We start from the raw sequence: 22206 nt of genomic DNA on the forward strand, positions 1-22206 counted from the left end.
CCATAAATTGATCCAGAAAAATGTCTATGGAGATTCTCAGTCATCCAGGTCAGGGTTGTCCCAAAAGTGCTTTCTCAAGAGACAGCTGGACTTTCTGGTTTTTCTTTGAAGACGTTTCGCTTCTCATCCAAGGAGCTTCTTTATTTCTGATCTAAGGAACTTGATCTAGGAAACCTCTATTGTCTGCCTGATAAAAGTGCTGAGGGTGCTATTGAGATGTTCGAAGAAATCAAGAAAGTATGTGAAGACATTTTGTAATAATCAAAGGCTTTTGCTATCCATATGTTGAGGCCAGAACAAAGAATCCTAGATATAATAAATGAGAAACAACTGTGTCTCAGAATTACCAGTCTTGGAACCAACCAGAAGTAAAGCTACCACATATTTGCAACCATGATCTAGCACAAGATGTAAGTGTGGTGAAGAAGGGAGGGAGGATGAATGGACAGACAGACAGACAGAGAAGGGGATGGAGAAAGGAAGGAAGGAAGGAAGGAAGGAAGGAAGGAAGGAAGGAAGGAAGGAAGGAAGGAAGGAAGAAAGATTACAGAGAAGGGAGAGAGGAAGGAAGGAAGATGTGGATGGATGGATGGATGGATGGATGGATGGATGGGAAGGAAGGAGGGAGATGTGATGGATGAATGAAGGGAGGAAGGAAGAAAGAAAGATTACAGAGAAGAGAGAGAGGAAGGAAGGAAGATGTGGATAGATGGATGGATGGATGGAAGGAAGGGAAGGAAGGAAGGATGTGATGGATGAATGAAGGGAGAAAGGAAGGAAGAAAGATTACAGAGAAAGGAGAGAGGAAGGAAGGAAGATGTGGATGGATGGATGGATGGATGGATGGATGGGAAGGAAGGAGGGAGATGTGATGGATGAATGAAGGGAGAAAGGAAGGAAGGAAGGAAGATTACAGAGAAGGGAGAGAGGAAGGAAGGAAGATGTGGATGGATGGATGGATGGATGGAAGGGAAGGGAAGGGAAGGAAGGAGGGAGATGTGATGGATGAATGAAGGGAGAGAGGAAGGAGTGAAGGAAGGGAAGAAGGAAGGAAATGCTATTCTATTTAGGATGTGAAATAACTAGCAGCTTTCAACCCTTTGACTTTAGACTGAAAAAGAGGAAAAATCTTTTACAAAGAGAAGACTTGGTAAAGCAGAGATAGAAAGGATAAACTCAAGAAGGTCAAATCTTTTCACAGTGCCTGCAAATTATTTAAGGTCACAATAGCAGCACTGAACCAGGATTCATTTCATAACGTATGAATGGGCCAATCGTGTCCAGGAAAAGGCAGCATGGCATTTCAGAAGATGCCATAACGTTGTAAAGTTTTGAAGGCTATTCTGATGTTCTTGCCAAGCTTCACAGTTTGGCTCAGGAGGCTACTGAGTAGCGTTTCTTGGACAGCAGGTTCCAACTGTCTAATATAGGATATGAAATTTGGAAGGGAAGACCACTGATTTCATCCTGCAGAGCAATTCTCGTGTTCTCCACAAACCCAGAACGGTAGCTGCTCATTAACATGCCACCACAGTTACAGCCGATAAATTGTGAGCTGTATAATGTAATGACTCCGGTTGTCCCTCTGAGACTACAAAGTTGATTTCCCTCCATCAGTTATTCTCCTTGCCCCTCACCGATAAGATCTTCCACCCAGAGGATCTGTCTCTTCTGATGAATAGATAATAAAGAGAGTTAGGTTTACCCCTAACAATATTTAGTTGTGACTATTTCCCAACCATATTCCATTCCATTCCATTCCATTCCTATGAAACATTCTAAAACCGGGCTTAACTAATCGTAGTTTTGGGAAGTTGATCCTACCATCTAGATTCACCAAGGTCTTTTCTAGATCGTGACTCTCCCAGTAACTGGTGCAACTTTGTCAACTTCTTGCTTTAGCCTCCCCCCATCCCCATTTATTTTTTATTTTAATTTGATTTATATGCCGCCCTTCTCCGGAGACTCAGGGCGGCTTACAATGCGTTAAGCAATAGCCTTCATCCTTTTGTATATTTATACAAAGTCAGCTTATTGCCCCCACAATCCGGGTCCTCATTTTACCTACCTTAGAAAGGATAGAAGGCTGAGTCAACCTTGAGCCTGGTAAGATTCGAACCTGCAGAAATTGCAGGCAGCTGTGTTAATAACAGGGTGCATTAAACCACTGTACTACCAAGGCTCCTGTACTACCAAGGCTTTACAAAATATAGTTTTGTAAGAGTGCAGCGTTAGAATCCCCCCACATGATTTTTATTTCGGGGTGGATGAACTGTGACAATTAAAGTGGTATGAAAAATAGTGGATATGTCTAGAACGAACCTCCTCCCATTTTGACTTTCGAAAACCAACCACTGATATGACAATACTTCATCAAATCAGCTACATCTAAATTTAAATTAGCTTGCATCCTTAAATAGGGTCAGATTTTATTTTTTATTCTTTTTTATTTCTTGCTGCTAACACTTGGTAACGTGATCAAGCAATTATCTTTAAAAAGTCTGTTTAAAAGTAGCATGAAGAATTCCTAAGCGTCTGACACGGTTGGAGAAATATCCCTCTCGTCTGCTTATTTCTGCTTACGTCAGCTGAGCGCTATTTTCCCAGTCAATACCTGGAAAGCACCGTTTCTCTTTTAAATGTTCCAGACAACGATCAATCAATGAATTCAGCTTTCACCCTGTTTGTCTTTGAAGTATCCATTATCTGGGCCAGGCTGGGAGGGAACCACTTGTATGGCGTGAATTAAATCAGCGTATTGCTGTCCCTACCCCCACCCCCACCCCAAAATTTCTCCAATAAATTGCTTTGATGCTTCTTGTTAAAGCAGGAGGAGACAACAGTCCATGCCCCGTCCTGTGATTCTCAGATAAATCAAGGGTCCTTTATCTTGGTAAGGATCTGACCAGATAAGGTACACACTTCTAGGAAAGAAAGGCTGCATATTTACACAAACATCTTCAAAAGGGTCATAAAGGAGCTTCGAAATCAACTCTGGTTGTCTGGAAAGGAAGCAGGGAGTCTTAGTTAAATTTTAGCAGCTCCCCAGTCTGTTATTACAATCAGAATAGAGCTGGAAAGGACCTTGGGGGTCTTCCATTCCAGCCCCCTGCTCAAACAGGAGACCTTCTACCATCCAGACAAGTGGTTGCCCAATTTCTTCTTCAGAACCTCCAGTGATGGAGCACCACAACTTCTGGAGGCAACTTCTGATCCACTGGTTGATTGTCCTCAGTGTTAGGAAGTTTCTCCTTAATTCCAGGTTGCTTCTCTCCTTGGTTAGTTTCCATCCATTGATTCTTGTCTTGCCTTCTGGTGCTTTGGAAAATAAGTTGACCCTTTCCTCTTCTTTGGGGCAGCCCCTCAAATACTGGAAGTCTGCTATCATGTCCCCCCTCCCTACTCCTTCTTTTCTCTAGAAGAGCCATACCCAGTTCCTTCAACCATTCTTCATATGTTTTTGTTTCCGGGCCTTTAATCATCTTAGTTGCTCTTCTCTGCACTTTTTCCCAAAGTCCCAACATCTTTTTCATAATGTGGTGACCAAAATTGGATGGAGCCATTCCTTACTATGGCTTTATAAAGCGGTACTAATACTTCACGTGATTTTGATTCTATGCCTCTGTTTATACAACCAAGGATTGTATTAGCTCTTTTGGCTGTTGAGGGTTGAGAGATTACTTAAGCTAATATAAAAACAGCCCACATTTGCAAGTAGATACCCTCTGCCATAATTTGTCTTCACTCTTGTGGGTGCAAGGCAGGTGCTAAATGGACTGCATGCTTAATGTTACTTTGGACTATCAAATCCAGTGAATATATACAGGAGTCACCACCATGAATTCCCTCCCCCCCCCCAATTCAACGCGGGTGTTAATAAATGGGGGCAACCTTGGGAGGGTTGGATTCTTTACAGGTTAAGGGAGCTTTAGTATTTATCAGCAAGAGACCCCCACCCCTTTTGAATGCTGGCCATGCTTGAAATGTGGAGACTAATCTTCCCTGTTGGCTTAATGATTGTCAGTGAGAATTTGACCGGTGTCAAAACATTCAAGGCAAATAGAAAAATAAATTGCCCATGAACATCCAAAAGCGGTCATTCAAACCTATCATTTACTGTTCCAAAATTCTGCAGAAGGTAAGAGGATGAGATGCAAAAATTATTTGAAGTAGAGGGTAAGCTGTAAATGGGCTTTGAGCCCCAAATCTTCCCTTCCCTTCCCCTTCCCCCTTAACCAATGGAACGGGTTGCCTCCAGAGGTTTTGGGTCTGGTCCTTCCCTTCCTTTCCCTTCCCTTCCCCCTCCCATTTTTTCCCCTTCCCCCTTCCCCTTAGCCAATGGAATGGCTTGCCTCCAGAAGTTGTGGGTCCTTCCCTCTCCTCCCCTCCATTCCCACCCCTCCCCTTCTCCTGCCCCCTTCCCCCTAACTGTTCTAAGTCCGTTATTCTCTTCTTTTCTGGCCAGAAACCTCCTTTCAGCATAGATACCTTTGGCTCTTGAGCTGCTGAAAGCTAAGGACCAGAACAGGGTTGGAGCTGCCAAGAAATCATGTCAACTTGACTTCAATATTACCAACGGCCCAGCTGATATCACTCATCCTCTGTGAAAAGAGTCCAAGGTAGACTTTCCAGAGCTTCAACCATAGAAAGGTGACCTCACTTTCTTCCAACAGGCCCCACCCAGTTCCCTTCCGCAGAGGTGATCTGAGGCACCCCAAGTGAGCCTGAATTCTTGTAAAAAATGAAACAAAGAGAGCAAGGGAAAAGGAAAAAGGGAAGAGAGCAAATTAGATGGCGATTTGATTCAGTTGTACATGCACCAGTTCACTTCCCTTGCACAAAATGAACATTTCTGAGGATGGAGCGAGAGCAGATCACCATACAAAATTATAGCAATTGTTTTTTTCTGATGATGGGCTTTATTCTTGCGTCAGCCGATGCTTTAAAATCATTTCATTTTGCCTGGTTAGCTTCCCCCGAAATGCTAGAGCAGACGCTCGTTTTGAACTCCAAAAATCATTGAAACTGTTTCCTCCGCAGCCTTACTACTACTACTACTACTACTACTACTACTACTACTACTACTACTACTGTGTCCTCACTTTGCCTCCCTCCTACAACTGCTAGTATCTCAGCCTACAACTGCTAGTATCTCGGCCTACAACTGCTAGTATCTCAGCCTACAACTGCTAGTATTTCGGCCTACAACTGCTAGTATCTCGGCCTACAACTGCTAGTATCTCGGGCTGGTTCCATGAAAAGACTAAGGACAACCTGATTATTGCTAGTGAGTTAGGGTGTTTCTTTCAAATTGTCCTTTATAGGCTACAATGGGAAACAAGTTTCCTTTGGATGCTAGAGTTAATTACATTTTTTTTAAAAAAAAAAAAGTTATTGAAACCCAGCTGAGTTATGCTGCTCCTAACTGTCTCATCTAAGGCCTGTGAGTGTTGCTGGGTGTGTTTTATAGGCATTAGGGAGTCTATGCAAGTTAGTGGATCAATGTCCCCCCCCTTAATTGTCCCCTTATTATGGAAAGAAGTATGGGATGAATAGGAGGCATAAAATTCAAATTCACTGCATGGTTTTAAATCTTCTCCCCCAGGGCTCAGAGAGCTTATATGGAGATGAGACCTCCTGGCTGTTTTTCTCCCAAAGGTCTTTTTTTTTCCCCAAGAGGCAATTGGACTTCCTTGTTTTTTCTTTTGAAGATGTTTCGCTTCTCATCCAAGAAGCTTCTTCAGCTCTGACTGGATGGTGGGGAATAGAAGGATTGATATCTCCTTGCTGGCCATTTGCAACCTTTTAGACCACAATCTCCATGTTCTGTGGGCCATGATCTCCGGGTTCTGTGTTCTACAGCTAATGTGCTACCTTCCTAAAAGAGATCAATCATGACTGACTGTCCTGTGGAAGGACAGATCCTGGAACTGAAGCTCAAATACTTTGGCCACCAGATGAGAAGAGAGGGCTCCTTGGAGAAGACCCTCATATTGGGAGAGAGGGAAGGCCAAAGGAGAAGGAAAGGGAGAGGAGGAGATGGTTAGATAGGATCATCAATGCCATGGACATGGGTTTTGGCAAACTCTGGGAGACAATGGAGGATGGGGGAGCCTGGCATGCTGTGTCTCATGGGTTATGAAGAATAACAGAGTTGGAAGGGACCTTGGAGGTCTTCTAGTCCAGCCCCCTGCTTAAGCAGGAGACCCTAGACCATTTTAGACAAATCGTTGTCCAGTCCGTTCTTAAAAGCCTCCAGTGATGGAGCACTCACAACTTCTGAAGGCAACTTCTGTTCCACTGGTCGATTGTTCTTAGTGTCAGGAAATTTGTCCTTAGTTCTAGGTTGATAGAGCTAAGGTTGGCCGATTGGATTCGGACACGACTTAGCAACTGAACAATAAAACAACAAAATGCTTCCTGAAGAATTTGCTCTGAAGTTCCCATGGTTCATTTTCACTCAACAATCCCTGTTGTTGTAAAAGAGGAAGAAATACTTCTATCCGTGACCTCTACAATTTACATTGGTTTTACACCAATACCTCATTCCTGTTTCTTTGCCCGATGTTTTTTTTTTTTTTAGCTCCAAGATCTTATGCTCCAACAACTCAAAAAGGGAACTATTAAAATTTAATCCAAATTTATGGTAGGCTGTGAGGGTAATATAGATTGATTTCATTTGATTTAATTCAAATGGCTTTTTAAAAAGCACTATTGAGCTAATTATGAGGAATCAGCTGATATTTTTTTAAAAAAAGCCTCCACAGCTCCATTCCTTGCAACTAAATTTCTGCCCTTCATAGAGTTTCCCCACAGACCTAAGATTAGCTGCGAAAAACTCTGGTTTGCCATGTATTTAGCGACTTTTTGAAGGGTAATGCTAACATCCGTGAACTCACTTAATGCTCTAGGAATTTCTCCTGATGTCAAATTTTACAGCTGTTTGCTCTGCAAAGGAAGACTGAGGACACTTTGCCATTTTCCTGCCAAATTCTGGAAGCGTGGCTCAGGGTGGAGCTTGGCCATTCTGTTTATCCTACGCACTATCGCTCACCAAGTATGGAAGACACAACTTGGGATCTCAACGACCATCCCCAGAATGTTTTCATTGGAAATGATAACGTCTGGAGGGTTTGTGCTAAAGGCCCTAGGTAAAAGACAGCTTACTGGTGTCAGGTTTCAGTGTCGTCTCAAAATAAATTGCATTTCCAAACAAATAGTCTTTGATGAAATCTTTCATTTATTAAGCACGACAATCTGTCCCCGATTATATCGTAGCCAACACTGACTTCCTGACCCCAAACCTTCCCTTTCCGTTCCCCAATTCTCTGTGTCTCATTGGCCATCTTCCAAATCACTCTCCCCATATCTACTACTTCAGCTCCCAGGAATGTCCCCCCTCCCATCCCATCTCCTAGGGGATATTATCTTCAGGGAAAATAAGTAGGTGAAAAGTCAAGCGTCCTCTTGCCAGCTGCCCCCTCTTCTCCTCCTTATGTCAGCACTGGAACGAATGTAGTTTGGAGTGCTGACAACTGGTTCAGCAGATCAGCGGATCAAATCTCACCAGCTCAGGGTTGACTCAGCCTTCCATCCTTCCGAGGTGGGTAAAATGAGGTCCCAGATTGTTGGGGGCAATTTGCTATTTAGTATACTGTCTTTGGTGTAAGCCGCCCAGAGTCCTCGGAGAGTGGGCGGTATAGAAATATGACTAATAAATAAATAAATAATAAATAAATAAATACAGAATAACAGAGTTGGAAGGGACCTTGGAGGTCCTCTAGTCCAACCCCTTGTTCGAGCAGGAGACCCTAGACCAGTGACAGCTAACCTTTTTGTTGTCGCGTGCCAAAAGTGCACACCCATAATGCAATGTGTGCGCCCCCATGCCCCACCCACCCACCTGTGCTCCCCCTGCACGCTCATCTTCTGCATGCACCCTGCCCCCCTCTGCGCATGTGCAGCAGAGACCTGAAATTCAGCTGGCCGGCAGGAGGGGCACATGAATGCGCAGTGGAGCTGAGCTGGGGTGACGGTTCAAGTGCCCGCTTTGCGTTCTACAGGTTCGCCATCACGGCCCTATACCAGGGGTGTCAAACTCGATTTCATTGGGGCTTCTGAATCAGGGTTGTGTTTGACCTTGAGGGCCCAGGGTGGACGTAGCCAGGGCGGGTGTGGTCACTCATTTCAGGGGCACCTGTGGCCGCCCGAGCACTCTGCCAGTGAAAATGCGCTCCTGAGCAGCCCTCCCGAGCTACGTTTTCACTGCCGGAGGTGCCGTGGGCCGGTCCTTCGCTGTTTCCAGGGCAACCCCACAGGCCAGGTCTAAGCACCCTGCAGGCCGGATCCAGGCCCTGAGCCTTGAGCTTGAAACCCCTGCCCTATGCCATTCCAGACAAATGGAATGGTATATGCTGGATAGCTCAACAGACTAAAAGCCTGTTATTAACATTCAGCTGTCTGCAATTTCTGCAGGTTCAAATCTCGCCAGGCTCAAGGTTGACTCAGCCTTCCATCCTTTCTAAGGTAGGTAAAATGAGGACCCAGTTTGTGGGGGCAATAAGCTGACTTTGTATAAATATACAAAAGGATGAAGGCTATTGCTTAGCGCATTGTAAGCCGCCCTGAGTCTCCGGAGAAGGGCGGCATATAAATCAAATTTTAAAAAAAAATGTCTATGGAGATTCTCAGTATGGAGGTAAAATAGATAGGGAACAGATGAAAAAGAGAAAAAAATAATTAGAAGAGTAGAAACTCAGGCGATGCTTAGGTAAAGGAAAAAAGGGGGAGGAGGAGGAGGGAAAAAGTGAGATTATTATAAAAGTGTACACAAATAGTGTAACAGATGTAATTACTAAATAAATAAGAAACTGAAATGAAGATGGATATAAATAGATAACCGGGGCTGCTCGAATAGCATTCTAGATTGAATTGAAAAGGGAAACAACAAGAGAGAGGGGAAGGAGTAGAGAGAGAGGAAGGGAGAAGAGAGGAGAGGAGAGAGGGAGAGATAGAAGAGAGGGAAAAGGAGAGGAAGAAAAAGGAGGGGAAAGAGGAGTAGGAGAGAGGGTTAGAAAGGGGGGAAGAAGAGAGGAGTGGGGGAAGTGAAGGGAAAGTAGGAAAGAGAAGGAGAGGAAGAACGAAGAAAGGAGGAAGAGATGGAGGAAGGAAGGGGAGGAGAAGAGAAGAGGAAAGGTGGCGGTAAAATAGAGGAGGGTAAATGGTAAAAGAGCAGCCCCGAACAACTAAAAATGAAAGTTAAAAGATAAGATGAATGGAAAATGATGGATAAAAGATTGTACATAATCTTTATTTCTCGTACATAAATATGTGTATGAGAAATAAAAATAAAAACTCTTTGAGAAAAAAAAGAAGAAGAACTGAATAAGTTTCTTGGATGAGAAGTGAAGCACCTTCAAAGGAAAACGAAGTCCAGCTGCCTTTTGAAAAAGCTCTTTTGAGATTATTCTGTGCCTGGTCAGGGCAAAACCTGACTTTTCTCACCACCGAATTACATTTTGTGGACTAGGACCTAGAGAAACGAAGCATTTCTCAAAGCTAATGATATTTTTGCTCTTGAACGGGATAACTGGACTGGGATTAGGAGTAAATTCACCTGCATGGATTTTAACTTAGACTACTTCGGGACAGACAGTGAATGTGGGAGAAATCCATGTCCCAAAGTTCAATAAAGAGAGCCAACTTCTCAATCTTGGTATTTATTGGGTGGGGGGGGAAAAAATTAAAGCTCAGGAAAATTCAAGGCTGAGAGTCAATGAGGTGGACTCCCCCCCCCCCCCCCAGGGAAGGACATTCTCCCTTCTGTCTTTGTCTTTATCCTCTGGGAAGCTGGCCAGGAGCCAGGTGAGAGAAAAGAGCTCCACCAGCAGAAATTGCTGGACTTAGTAAATTGGAAGAGCAAAGTAGGGTCAGCGAAGCTAGGCACGGTATAGATTTGGCTTTATTTTATGGATGGAGATTTGGTCTGTGTGAGATTGTTCAGGGGTGTGTGCTTGTATGAGAGAGGGAGAGAGAGGGATGGGGAGTGGGAGAGGGAGGCAGAGGGAAGGAGGCAGAGAGGGAGAGGGAAGGAGGCAGAGGGAGAGAGAAGGAGAGGGAGGGAAGGAGAAAGGGAGGGAGAGAGGGAGGCAGAGAGGGAGGGAGGCAGAGGGAAGGAGGCAGAGCGGGAGAGGGAGGGAGGCAGAGGGAGAGAGAGGGATGGGGAGAGGGAAGGAGAAGGAGGGAAGGAGAAAGGGAGAGAGGGAGGGGGAAGGAGAGGGAGGGAAGGACAAAGGGAGGGAGAGAGGGAAGCAGAGAGGGAGGGAGAGGGAAGGAGAGAGGGAGAGAGAGGGAGAGGGAGGCAGAGAGGAAGGGAGAGAGGGAGGGAAGGAGAGGGAGGGAGGCAGAGAGAGGGAGGGAGAGAGAGAGGGAGAGAGAGAGAGAGAAAGCGCAACTGACAAAGACCAATGCTTCCCTTGTTTCTTTTCTTCTCCCACTCCTTTCCCTCTTTAGCTTTCTGCTAGGTCTCTGTCCTTGTCTCTTAGAAAGAGCGACCGTTCTGGCAAAAGGGCTAGAAAGGTGGTGAGAAGAAGCTTTTGCTGGCAACCTCGTAGGAATCGGAAGGGGCTCCAACCATCACATCATATGTGTTCAACTTAGACTTACTGTACATACCACACTGCTTTACAACACTCCCTGAGTGGTTTACAATGTCAGCCTGTTGCCCCCAACCATCTGGCTCCTCATTTTACCGACCTTGGAAGGAAGGAAAACTGAGTCTACCTTGAGCCGGTCAGGATCGAACTGCTGACAGTGGAATGCAGAGTTAGCCTGCAAGACTGCATTTTAACCACTGGGAAGGGAGGGAAAGAGAGAGAGAGGGAGGGAGGGAGGGAGGGAGGAAGGAAGGAAGGAAGGAAGGAAGGAAGGAAGGAAAGACAAGAAAGGAAGGAAGGAAGGACAGAAGAAAGGAAGAATAAGACGGAGGGAAGGAAGAAGGAAGGAAGGAAGGAAGGAAGGAAGGAAGGAAGGAAGGAAGGAAGGAAGGAAAGCCGAGTCAACCTTGAGCCGGTCAGGATTGAACTCCTGACAGTGGAATACAGAGTTAGCCTGCAAGACTGCATTTTAACCACTGGGAAGGGAGAGAAAGAGAGAGAGAGGGAGGGAGGGAGGGAGGGAGGAAGGAAGGAAGGAAGGAAGGAAGGAAGGAAGGAAAGACAAGAAAGGAAGGAAGGAAGGACAGAAGAAAGGAAGAATAAGACGGAGGGAAGGAAGAAGGAAGGAAGGAAGGAAGGAAGGAAGGAAGGAAGGAAGGAAGGAAGGAAGGAAGGAAGGAAGGAAGGAAGGAAAGCCGAGTCAACCTTGAGCCGGTCAGGATTGAACTCCTGACAGTGGAATACAGAGTTAGCCTGCAAGACTGCATTTTAACCACTGGGAAGGGAGGGAAAGAGAGAGAGAGGGAGGGAGGGAGGGAGGGAGGGAGGGAGGGAGGGAGGGAGGGAGGAAGGAAGGAAGGAAGGAAGGAAGGAAGGAAGGAAGGAAAGAAGGAAGGACAAGAAGAAAGGAAGGACAGAAGGAAGGAAGGCCGAGTCAACCTTGAGCCAGTCAGGATCGAACTGCTGACGGTGGAATGCAGAGTTTGCCTGCAATACTGAATTCCAACCACTGTGCCACCATGGTTCCTTTTCCTTTTCATTGCAAATATGGTTACAGGATGTGTGGTTTTTTTAAAAAAATGGAATGAAACCACCTTATGGTTACAGAATGGAGTGTGTAGAATTCATTTGGATAAATGGTGCTCCCAATATTTGCATATACAGTTTTGAATATCAAGTTAAATTACTGGTCAGGAGGGTGGTTGATGGAAGATCCTGCAGTGACAATATCGAATAAATTCATATCCCAAAAAGGCAAAGCTTGACCAAGGAAGAAAATGACAGCATTTCTGTGTTGCATATTCTGGAGCTTGTAGGGTAATTTTGTATAATCTGTTTATGGTGAAATGCACCATTCGCATTGCAAGCTCCTGTCACATTTATTTAACTTCTCCGAGCTGGGTAATCAGAGCATTTAAAACTCAGACCACTTCTTCGTGTTTTTAACTGGCCCACTAACAGATTCATCATACAATTTTTTTCCCTCCCTGAATTCAGATACCATTTATCTGAATTACAACATCCCAGGAAAGGAAGGATATTTCCTGAGCTCTAGAAGTAGACATGATTCAGCCTGTGTAACTACGCTTCTGATTTGAACCCGGATCTTAGCTTTGAAATCCCCAACTAAGGCTTATTCAGGTAGAAAAGCCTCCGTAACACGGCAGCTGTTGGGAGGGACAGATAGTTATTTGTGACCATTTACACAATCCTAACACCAGATGTTGATCTTCCATTTTGGGAGATGTAGAAATGATGTAAGACACCCCACTGAACGGTTGGCTGAATTGCAAAGGCAATGCTAACCCCGAACAGAAGTGAAAGCAGATAAATTTTTTACTTTTGTTTTCATTTAATTATAACATTGACAGCCCATTCTGTGCAGTGCGGTGGCCTAGAAGTGGCACTCTCGCCTCACAATCTGTGAGTTCGATCCTAGGTAGAGGCAGATATTTCTCTCTCTGGGCACAATGAGAATATTATTTGCTGAACAAAACTCCGCACTGGCGACAGGAAAGGCATCCGGCCAGTAAACACTCGCTAGCTCCATTCAGTTGCCCAGATTCCACCCCGCAAGGGATTATGGGATCATTAAAGGAAGATATGATGATGATTGACAGCCCATTCTGTAAGAATGTTGGGACAAAGTCCAGCATTTGAAGAAGAGAAGGAAAAATGGTGTAACATGTACGTTGTTGAAGTCTCAGAAAAAAGAGAAAGCTGCTAGTTATCCCACAACTTAAAATTACGGTAAGGGTCACATGCCCATTGAAAGAACGCTGCTCTGGCTGGTTTATGAGATCCTGCCCTGCTGTTCCTCAAATGCTTCTAGAGAAGATGGCTTAAACCTCTCCAGAAATTGTGGGTTTCGAGAAGAGATTGGACCGGAATGACACTGTGGGAACGCAACAACTCTAAGCTAATGATGCATTTAACTCCACCACCCGCCCAACTCTGCCTGCTCTTCTCCTACACCAAATGTCCCTACTCATTTAGTCAAATGACCCTCATCATCATTCTTCTTCTTCTTCTTCCCCTTCCTCTTCTCCTTCTCCTTCTCCTTCTTCCTCCTCCTCTTCCCCTCCACTTCCTCTTCCTATTTTCCTCCTCCTCCTCCTCCTCTTCTTCTTCTTCTCCTCCTCCTCCCTCCTCCTCCTCTTCCCCTCCCCCTCTTCCTATCTTCCTCCTCCTCCTCCTCCTCTTCTCCTTCTTCTTCTCCTCCTCCCCCTCCTCCTTCCTCCTCCTCCTCTTCCCCCTCCCCCTCTTCCTAGCTTCCTCCTCCTCCTCCCTCCTCCTCTTCCCCCTCCCCTCTTCCTATCTTCCTCCTCCTCCTTCTCCTCCTCCTCCTCCTTCTCCTCCTCCTCCTCCTCCCTCCTCCTCTTCCCCCTCCCCCTCTTCCTATCTTCCTCCTCCTCCTCCTCCTCCTCCTCCTCCTCCTCCTCCTCCTCCTCCTCCTCCTCCTCCTCTTCTTCTTCTTCTTCTTATCCTACTCCTCCTCTTCCTTCCTCCTCCTCCTCTTCCCCCCTTCTTATCTTCCTTTTCCTCCTCCTCCTCCTCCTCCTCCTTTTTTGTAATGCTAACCATTTTTCTTGGGAGAAATATTTTGTAATTACAGTCTCTTGAAACACTCCAGCGTAAAGCAAGGAGAGAAACCTCCCCAGTTCTATCACTGCTGGTGTTAATTATTTTAGGCAGGCTGTCATTTATGTTTTCTAAAGTGGATTCTGTTCGTGCAGTCAGGAACATTGCTTAGTGCAGAATTAATTAATCTTTATAAATACAAAACCTGCAGTATCAGCGCCCACATTCAGGAAGGATTCAAGAGGCAAGGTTGAAAGAGTCAATAGGCTGCTGTGGGGGGAAGCATTTTTTTCCCATCAGATACAAGGACAATTAAATTATGCACTTATTTCAAGTATCATTGCCAAAAAAATTGAAAAGCGTGCTTCATTTGAAATAAATGTTTCTGGCAAAACACAGCTATACAATGGAGTGGAGTGGGGGGAGTGATATTAAAGATGAGTGGCAGTGGGAGAAAAAAACCCCAAGGGACCAAAATCCTGGAAAAAGCAAATTAAAATAAATTCACCTGTATTCTCGATCAGCAATTTACAAGTAGTATGTCTGGATAACAAGTCAGCTGGTCACCTAGATATGATGAGACTCATTTTAGCAAAGAGAAATTGGACGTTTTTAGCCTGTCTACTGTGGATAAAACTCCTGAAATTTTAAAGAGTTCTTTTTGTAACCTTAATTAAAAGCTTTCTGTTCGTAGATTCAGCTTGCGGTCAGGGTTTCCCTGATGAGCATGGATTGGGAATTAAAGATGGATAACCTGGTAATTGCCTCAGTATTAGTCAGTGTGCCATGAAAATATGGGGAAAGCAGGTATGACATCTCAAACCATCACTGAGCAATAATAGTAATAAAGGCAAGTAATTAAAATATATCCAAGTGAAGTTAACCGTGGAATCATTAAGAGAGGCTACTTTTTGCTAGGGATGCGGTGGCTCAGTGGCTAAAGATGCTGAGCTTGTCGATGGAAAGGTCGGCAGTTCAGCGGTTCGAATCCCTAGTGCCGCCTAACGGGGTGAGCTCCCGTGACTTGTCCCAGCTTCTGCCAACCTAGCAGTTCGAAAGCACGTAAAAAATGCAAGTAGAAAAATAGGGACCACCTTTGGTGGGAAGGGAACAGCGTTCCGTGCGCCTTTGGCGTTGAGTCATTCCGGCCACATGACCACCGAGACGTCTTCGGACAGCGCTGGCTCTTCGGCTTTGAAATGGAGATGAGCACCGCCCCCTAGAGTCAGGAACAACCAGCACATATGTGCGAGGGGAACCTTTACCTTTACCCTTTGCTAATTTATGAAGAAAGTTGGGTTGGTTGGTTGGTTGATTGATTGATTGATTGAATGAATGAATGAATGAATGAATGAATGAATGAATGATTGATTGAATGAATGAATGAATGAATGAATGAATGAATGAATGATTGATTGATTGATTGATTGATTGATTGATTATGCTGGATCAAGTCATCATTAACTCTACACATTGTAGATAGATCTTTTCCATGACAAGTTTGTCCCCAGTCTGGTGCTCCACATTTTCCAGTATGGATAGTCCTTCACTTACGACCTCATTTGAGCCCAAAATTTCAGTGGCTAAGCAAGACAGCAATAAGCAATAAATTTTGCCACATTTTATGACCTTCCTTGCCACAGTTAGTGAACCGCTGCAGTTGTTAAATTAGTAATAGGATTGTTAAGTGAAGGTGATGGTTCCCTGATAATTTGGCTTGTCAGAAGGTAGTTACTGTAATCGTCAGAAATGCCTGCCAATTGTCAAGTGTCCAAATTTTGATCACATGACCACTGCAGAGGTTGTAAGTCGTAAGTGTTGAAAGCGGTCATAAGTCACTTTTTTCAGTGCTGTTGTAGCTTCAAACCGTCACTAAACAAGTGGTTGTAAAAGATCAGGCTTACTCATAGCCACTGTAATTGAATCCATTCATCTCACCTGACAGAAGGAAATCTTACAGAAGGACTTTGATAATATTGTCTTGATTCCATTTTCGGCTAGCTATAGAGAAACATCTCCTTGCAAAGGCATAAATACAGAAGGTCAGAGATGACAACATAGAATCATGGGGCTGGAAGGGAGCTCGGAGGTCTTGTAGTCCACCCCCTGTTCAAGGTAGGAGACAAACGGTTATCCAATCTATTTTTGAAAACTTCTAGTGATGGAGCACCTAGAACTGTGGGAGGCAAACTGTTCCACGGATTAACTGTTCTCACTGTCAGGAAATTTCTCCTTAGATCTATATAGGCCTCCCATGTTTCTCCATCTGGGAAGAAATTGAAATTACTTGAAGTATTTTGGCTGTATTGTAGATCCATCTCTCTATATGGAACAAGGGCCACTTGGGAAATGGGGTTGGACTAAATTTAGCTCAATATATTGCGAGAGGACAGAGAGGACAGAGGACAGAGAGAGAAAAGGAGAGAGAAGGAGAGAGGAGGGAGAGAGAAGGAGAGGAAAGAGAAGGAGAGAGAAGAGAAAAGGAGAGAGAGAAGGAGAGAGGAGAGAGAAGGAGAGAGAAGCAGAGAGAGAAGGAGAGAGAGAGGAGGGAGAGGAGAGAAAGAAGGAGAGGAGAGAGGTGAGAGAGAGAGAAGGAGAGGAGAGAGAGAAGGCGAGAGAAGGGAGAGAGAAGGAGAGGAGAGAGGAAAGAGAAGGAGAGAGAAGGGAGAGAGAAGAGAAAAGGAGAGAGAGAAGGAGAGGAGAGAGAAAAGGAGAGAGAGAAGGAGAGAGGAGAGAGAAAGGGAGAGAAGGGAGAGAGGAGAGAGGAGAGAAAAGGAGAGAGAGAAGGAGAGAGAGAAGGAAAGAGAGACTGTGTGAGAGAGAAACCAAAGTTACCCGGTTTCATAGCTCCAATTTATATGAGGGGACCTCTCAGTCCCCTTCTCCCAAATGCTAACTCTTCCTTCCCAAAATGGCCTTGGGCCCTTGTAGTTCAGTCGTTGACATCTGATGCAAAGACTGTTACGGACTTTTTGAGTCCATGGACATCATGCCTTGCTCCTGTCTTACAGTTTAGAAAGTTATCGAAACTTAGCTGACTCCGCCTTGTTCAATAAAACATATAATTAACCAAATTCTGCCTTAGCTGGAGATGCAAGCAGCCGCCTCTGAACCTCCTTTGAAGTTCAACTGGAGCTTGTCTCCTATGGGAGCCACCCATGCAATATGTTTTGAAGGCTACCTTGTATGGATGTCCACAGTGATATTAATTCTGGTGAAGCTCTCTTCAGATTTTGGATTTGCCGGGCTGAAGCATGGAGAGGTAGGGTTTTGCTCGTGTAACTTACCTCATCAATTAGGTAGGCTCCCTTGGTTTTATAGCTTATAGTAAAAGAGATTATTTCATGATTTGTATGAGTAAAATTATGTTTCTAATGGGGTTTTAATTGATTTTGAATCCAATTTAAAAAAAAATCCTTATTTTAAAGCACACCTCAGCTGTCGGCACTTGTAAGCATCTCAGATGGATGGGCTCTTAGCTGGTCCTATCACCATTTCAAGTCTGCTCGCTTTGGAAGTGATCTGCACTTCAGGTTTCCGATTTGAAAGTGATCTGCCAACCTAGAATTATCGATCGGAATAGAGCTGGAAGGGACCTTGGAGGTCTTCTAGTCCAGCCCTCTGCTCAAGCAGGAGACACTATACCATTTCAGACAAGTAACTGTCCAGTCTCTTCTTAAAAAGCCTCCAGTGATGAAGCACCTACAACTTCCGAAGGCAATTTGTCCCACTGGTAAATTGTTAGGAAGTTTCTCCTTAGTTCCAGGTTGCTTCTCTCCTTGATGAGTTTCCATCCTTTGCTTCTTGTCCTGCCTTCAGGTGCTTTGGAGAATAGCTTGACTCCCTCTTCTTTGGGGCAGCCCCTGAGATATTGGAAGACTTCTATCCTGTCTCCCCTGGTCCTTCTTTTCATTAAACTAGACATACCCAGTTCCTGCAACTGTTCATCGTATGTTTTAGCCTCCAGTCCCTTCATCATCCTGGTTGCTCTTCTCTGCACTCTTTCTAGAGTCTCAGCAACTTTTTTATATTGTGGCAACCAAAACTGGATTCAGTAATCCAAGTTTGAGGATTCCATATTTTAGGTATGGAGGATCTAGTCCTCTGTGCTAGCACTGATGAAGTTACCTACTCTGAGGCATGAAACATCTTCAAGAAAACCACCAACCTCACAGAGGACCAAGGACCCATCATTTCAAATCTGAGCTGCAAATATTCTCCTTTATTGGTAGTTTGGGGATGTTTGGTTGAGATGACTGTCCTTTTCCACAGAATATTCTTGCTCTATAAGGACAACCATCTTATCATCTCCAAACAGAGGACAATTTATTAGCTCTTTAGTTTAGCTCAGTCCTCTCTAATCCCAAAGCCAGATAAATTGGGACAACAGCTGGTGGTAAATCTCGTAGGTGTCATCCCCTCCTGCCTGGAGGCCAGCAGATTGTGGGAACCTCACCTGTTCAATCTGTTGTAGAGCATTCTTCCCTCCTAACTTTCAAAAAGCAACACCGTTTTTTACATTAGCGGAGTGATTTTGAAATATAACGGGGGCTGCTCCGGCCTGTTAAAAGCCTTTTTCAAATGCATTTGCAGCAATTCCTTAACAATCCGATGGATGGCTTGGATTTATTATCTGCCCCTAACTACATTTAATTGTGTGCAAGGTTGTGAAGCCACTATGTCATTGTTCGTATTTTGCTATTTATAGATCCGTGGCCTTATAAATAGGCCTCTCGTTCAGCTATTGCGGTCTGCGTATGACTCAACCAGAAACTGAATTACTGGCGTAACCTCCAATAATTCGAGGCACCGTCCCTCCCCTTCCCTTCTGTTTTGCCTCCCATTCATGTTTGATCTAAAATTAGACTGTGAGTTATTTTCAGAGGAGCTATTTATTCCTTTATGCGCTGTGAAAAGAGCAGTTTGCCATTGGCTTCAGATTTCCACCAGCTCTGCAAAACCATCGTCCGTATTGCTCCTCCGGCATCTCGTCTCCCAGTAGCAGGTGCATTTGACGTGCAAATCCATCTACCAAAATAAAAGGCCCGGGCTTAACAATGAAGTGAGGTGTAGATTTTCTCCCTATTAATAAACGTCCTCGTGAGGTTTTATTTCCAAATCTCCACCACTTAAATATGGCAGCAAGGACAATGGACAGATTCTCTCTACTCCCATTTATCTCTGGCTTCTCATCTTCTGGGGACTTCTACTTTTTCACAAGCTATAGGAGAACATGATGGGGGCTTGGAGGGGTTTTTGTAAAATATGAGTGAAGTACACAAATGTGTTCTAAAAAGAGAAGAGCCCTCCTCTTCTCTAGCCCTCTCTCTCCCTCTCCCTTTCTTACTCCCTCTCCCTCTCTCTCTCCCTCCTTCTCTCCCTCTCCCTTTCTTTCTTTCTCTCTCCCTCCTTCTCTTCCTCTCCCTTTCTTACTCCCTCTCCCTCTCTCTCTCCCTCCTTCTCTCCCTCTCCCTCTCTTTCTTTCTCTCTCCCTCCTTCTCTCCTTCTCTCTCCCCCTCCCCCTCCCTCCCTCTCCCTCTCCCTCTCTGCTTCTCTCTCTCTCACACACACACAAATACCCACATATGTACATATCCACACATCATTATTTTTATTTCTCTCAGTCCCTATCAACCAAGTATGAGAGAACCCACCCTTGAATGGCATAGCATCGCCATGGAAAACATGCTAGCAAGGGAAGAGGGAAACCTTCCGTTCCTTTCCTCTTACAGCTTATCTTCTGCAAACCAAATCCTTCCGTTTGCTACTTTGTGATGTAGCTGAATAGCTCAGGCTGTGTCAACCCTTTGAAAGAAGCTCTTGAGTACATAGAAAAAATAAAGACAAAGCTTCCCTTTGGGACTATTAAAGCAGCTGGGTCTTTTCCCATGTTTGAGCAGCTGCTTTGAAAAGTTGTTCCTGGTTGTGTTTTTATGTGATGCATGCACAACCGACTAGCTGTCTGTGTACATGTGTCCGTAGAGATGACTTCTGAAGCAGCCATGAACTGGGAAAAACGTGGCTGCTTTAAACAGATAAAGAGAGGTGCCTTGCATGAGTTTCCATGCATTCTGAAGGACTTTTCCCCCCACGGATTTTCCACAAAGTTTCTTAAGAACTAATTCATTTGGTTAGTTTATGGGAAGATGGTTCACAGTATTGCACCTCAAAAAATACTTTTTTCATAGTCAAGTTTGAAGTACACTGACGTCTTAAAATCATTTCTTTTTCCCGAGGCATAGTAAGAATTGCTATACAACAAAAGCGTTCCTCTGAAATCTATCCTTCAGATCTAATTTGTCAACTACTTGGCCATGATCCATTATTGTCTTTTTTAAATCTCTAGGTCAGATTCTCCCCAATAATGCTGGGCTGAATCCAAGGAGACAAACAGAAAGGAATCTAGAAATGTCAAATGAGTCAATTATTATGGAAAAGTTAAAGAATCCGTTATGAAAGAATTCTGAATATTAAAATGTGAATTCTACTTTTAATACCGATAGAATCACAAGCCTAACATGTCTCTTGTTATGCAAGACATTTGTTAACTGGGTTTTGTTCCATTTTATAACCTCTCTTGCCACAGTTGTTAAGTGAAACACTTTAGACTGCGTAGCAATGAAAGGCTTGGAAAAGTTACCCAAATCCTGTGGCATGTTGATACCTACGAAGATCTGATTGGGGCAGACAAAGACTTTCCTGTGATATTCTACAAAGTCAGCTGCCTCATATGCCTGTTGATAAAATTAGTTGGGGAAGGAAGGTGTTCTCAGACTCCTGATTATTTATGGAAATCAAAGTTGAACTTTGAACAAGCAAGATAAAAAAGAGGATTGACGCTTTGGAGAAGATCCTTGAGAATATTATAAATATCAAGCGAACAAAAAACAACGAGTCAAAGAACACATGAATCCAGAGTTTTGCACTTGAGGCACAAATGACTGGGCATAAATTATCATATTTCAGATTCATTACGCAAAGACTTGGCTCCCTGGGGAAACCCATCGTGCTAAGAAGCGTAGAAGGAAAGAGACGTTGAGGATCTTCGGCAGCGAGGGTATAACTGGGATGGTGGAGACATTTGGGGCCAGCTTGGAAGCAAATCACCCCTAGAAGGTCCATCTTTGTGATGGCCAAGAGTCAACTCTCACTTGACAGCACATAATCAATCAATGATAATGTCAGACCTGCCCCAGTTTGCTCTCTCAGGAAAGTAGGACTCGTGACTTCATTTAGTTGAAGCAAAGGAATTTTTACTGAAAGAAACCAGTTGCAACAAAGTCAGGAGGAATCTGATGTTCCCAAGCAAAATCCAAAGCTACAGGAGTGGCCAAAATTGTGGAAACCTTTTGAGGAAAAGTGTATTTTCGAAAACTAGCTAATAACACCACATTTTTTTGGGAGTAGTACCATAAAATTATATATCAATGGAAAGATAATTTAATCAAGAATGTAATGCAATAACTTTTAGGAAGGATTTGCTATTAGAATAGCAGTTACAGTATAAAGAAGAAAAGTGAAACACGTAGAAAAAAAATGAGATATGCAAAAATGATCCCCATGTCAGTAAATACTTCGTTGGGTAGCCTTTAGCATGATGATGGCCTTACAACGTCTTCCCATGGAGCGAACCAAGTCTTTTAGTCCTGTGGCTGTTAAAATGTGAAACCAAGATTGAATGTTGGCTTCTATTAACTGGGTTTTATTGCTGGGTCGCTTCTGACTAACAAGTTTCTTTAGTTGGCTCCATAGATTTTCAATTGGGTGAAGATATGGGCTATTCCCAGGCCATTCCAGCAGTGGAATAGGATTATCTTGAAACTCAAAAAAAAAAAAAAGTGGTGTTATTAGCCATCAAACCTCAAAAATACATTTTTCTCAAAAGGTTTCCACAATTTTGGCCACTACTGTATCTACTTTCCAACTCCCAATCCCTCCCCACCCCCTCCACATGACCAGCCAATGTGATGCCAGTTAGATGTTTTGAGAAACTCTAAGGTGTCAAACTGGTTACATTCCATTCTCAGGGCAAACGGCCTTGAAGATCCTGATACAAGCCATTTTGCTGATCTGTCCTTTTTCTGTCGTCATTTCACCCTCCCCATTCCCCCACCCTGTCTCTATTTCCCAACATTTGATACCCAGTGCCTGCTCCCCTCCTTCCCCTTTGATGGCAGGAACCGAGCAAGGTGCCAGGCCGACGGTGGAGATCCTGACAGATAATATCATGTCATTGGGAAAGGACATTGCTTGGAGGTTTCATAGCGACTTCCCCACTGCCAAAGTCTACGCGAGTAAAATCCACAGCTTGAAAAAAGAGCAAGAAAACTGTAATATTCCAGCAATAAAAATGCAATTAGTCATTCTAGCCAGAGACAGATCGCCCATCGAGGGAGAGAGGTGATAGAAGGTGAATGTTCTGTTAAATGATGCAACATAAACTAATACTATGGATGGTATCACCAGAACC

This window comes from Pituophis catenifer, unplaced genomic scaffold (assembly GCF_029215685.1).
Source record: "Pituophis catenifer annectens isolate HBS135680 unplaced genomic scaffold, rPitCat1.0.hap2 SCAF_8, whole genome shotgun sequence".
Taxonomy (NCBI): Eukaryota; Metazoa; Chordata; class Lepidosauria; order Squamata; family Colubridae; genus Pituophis; species Pituophis catenifer.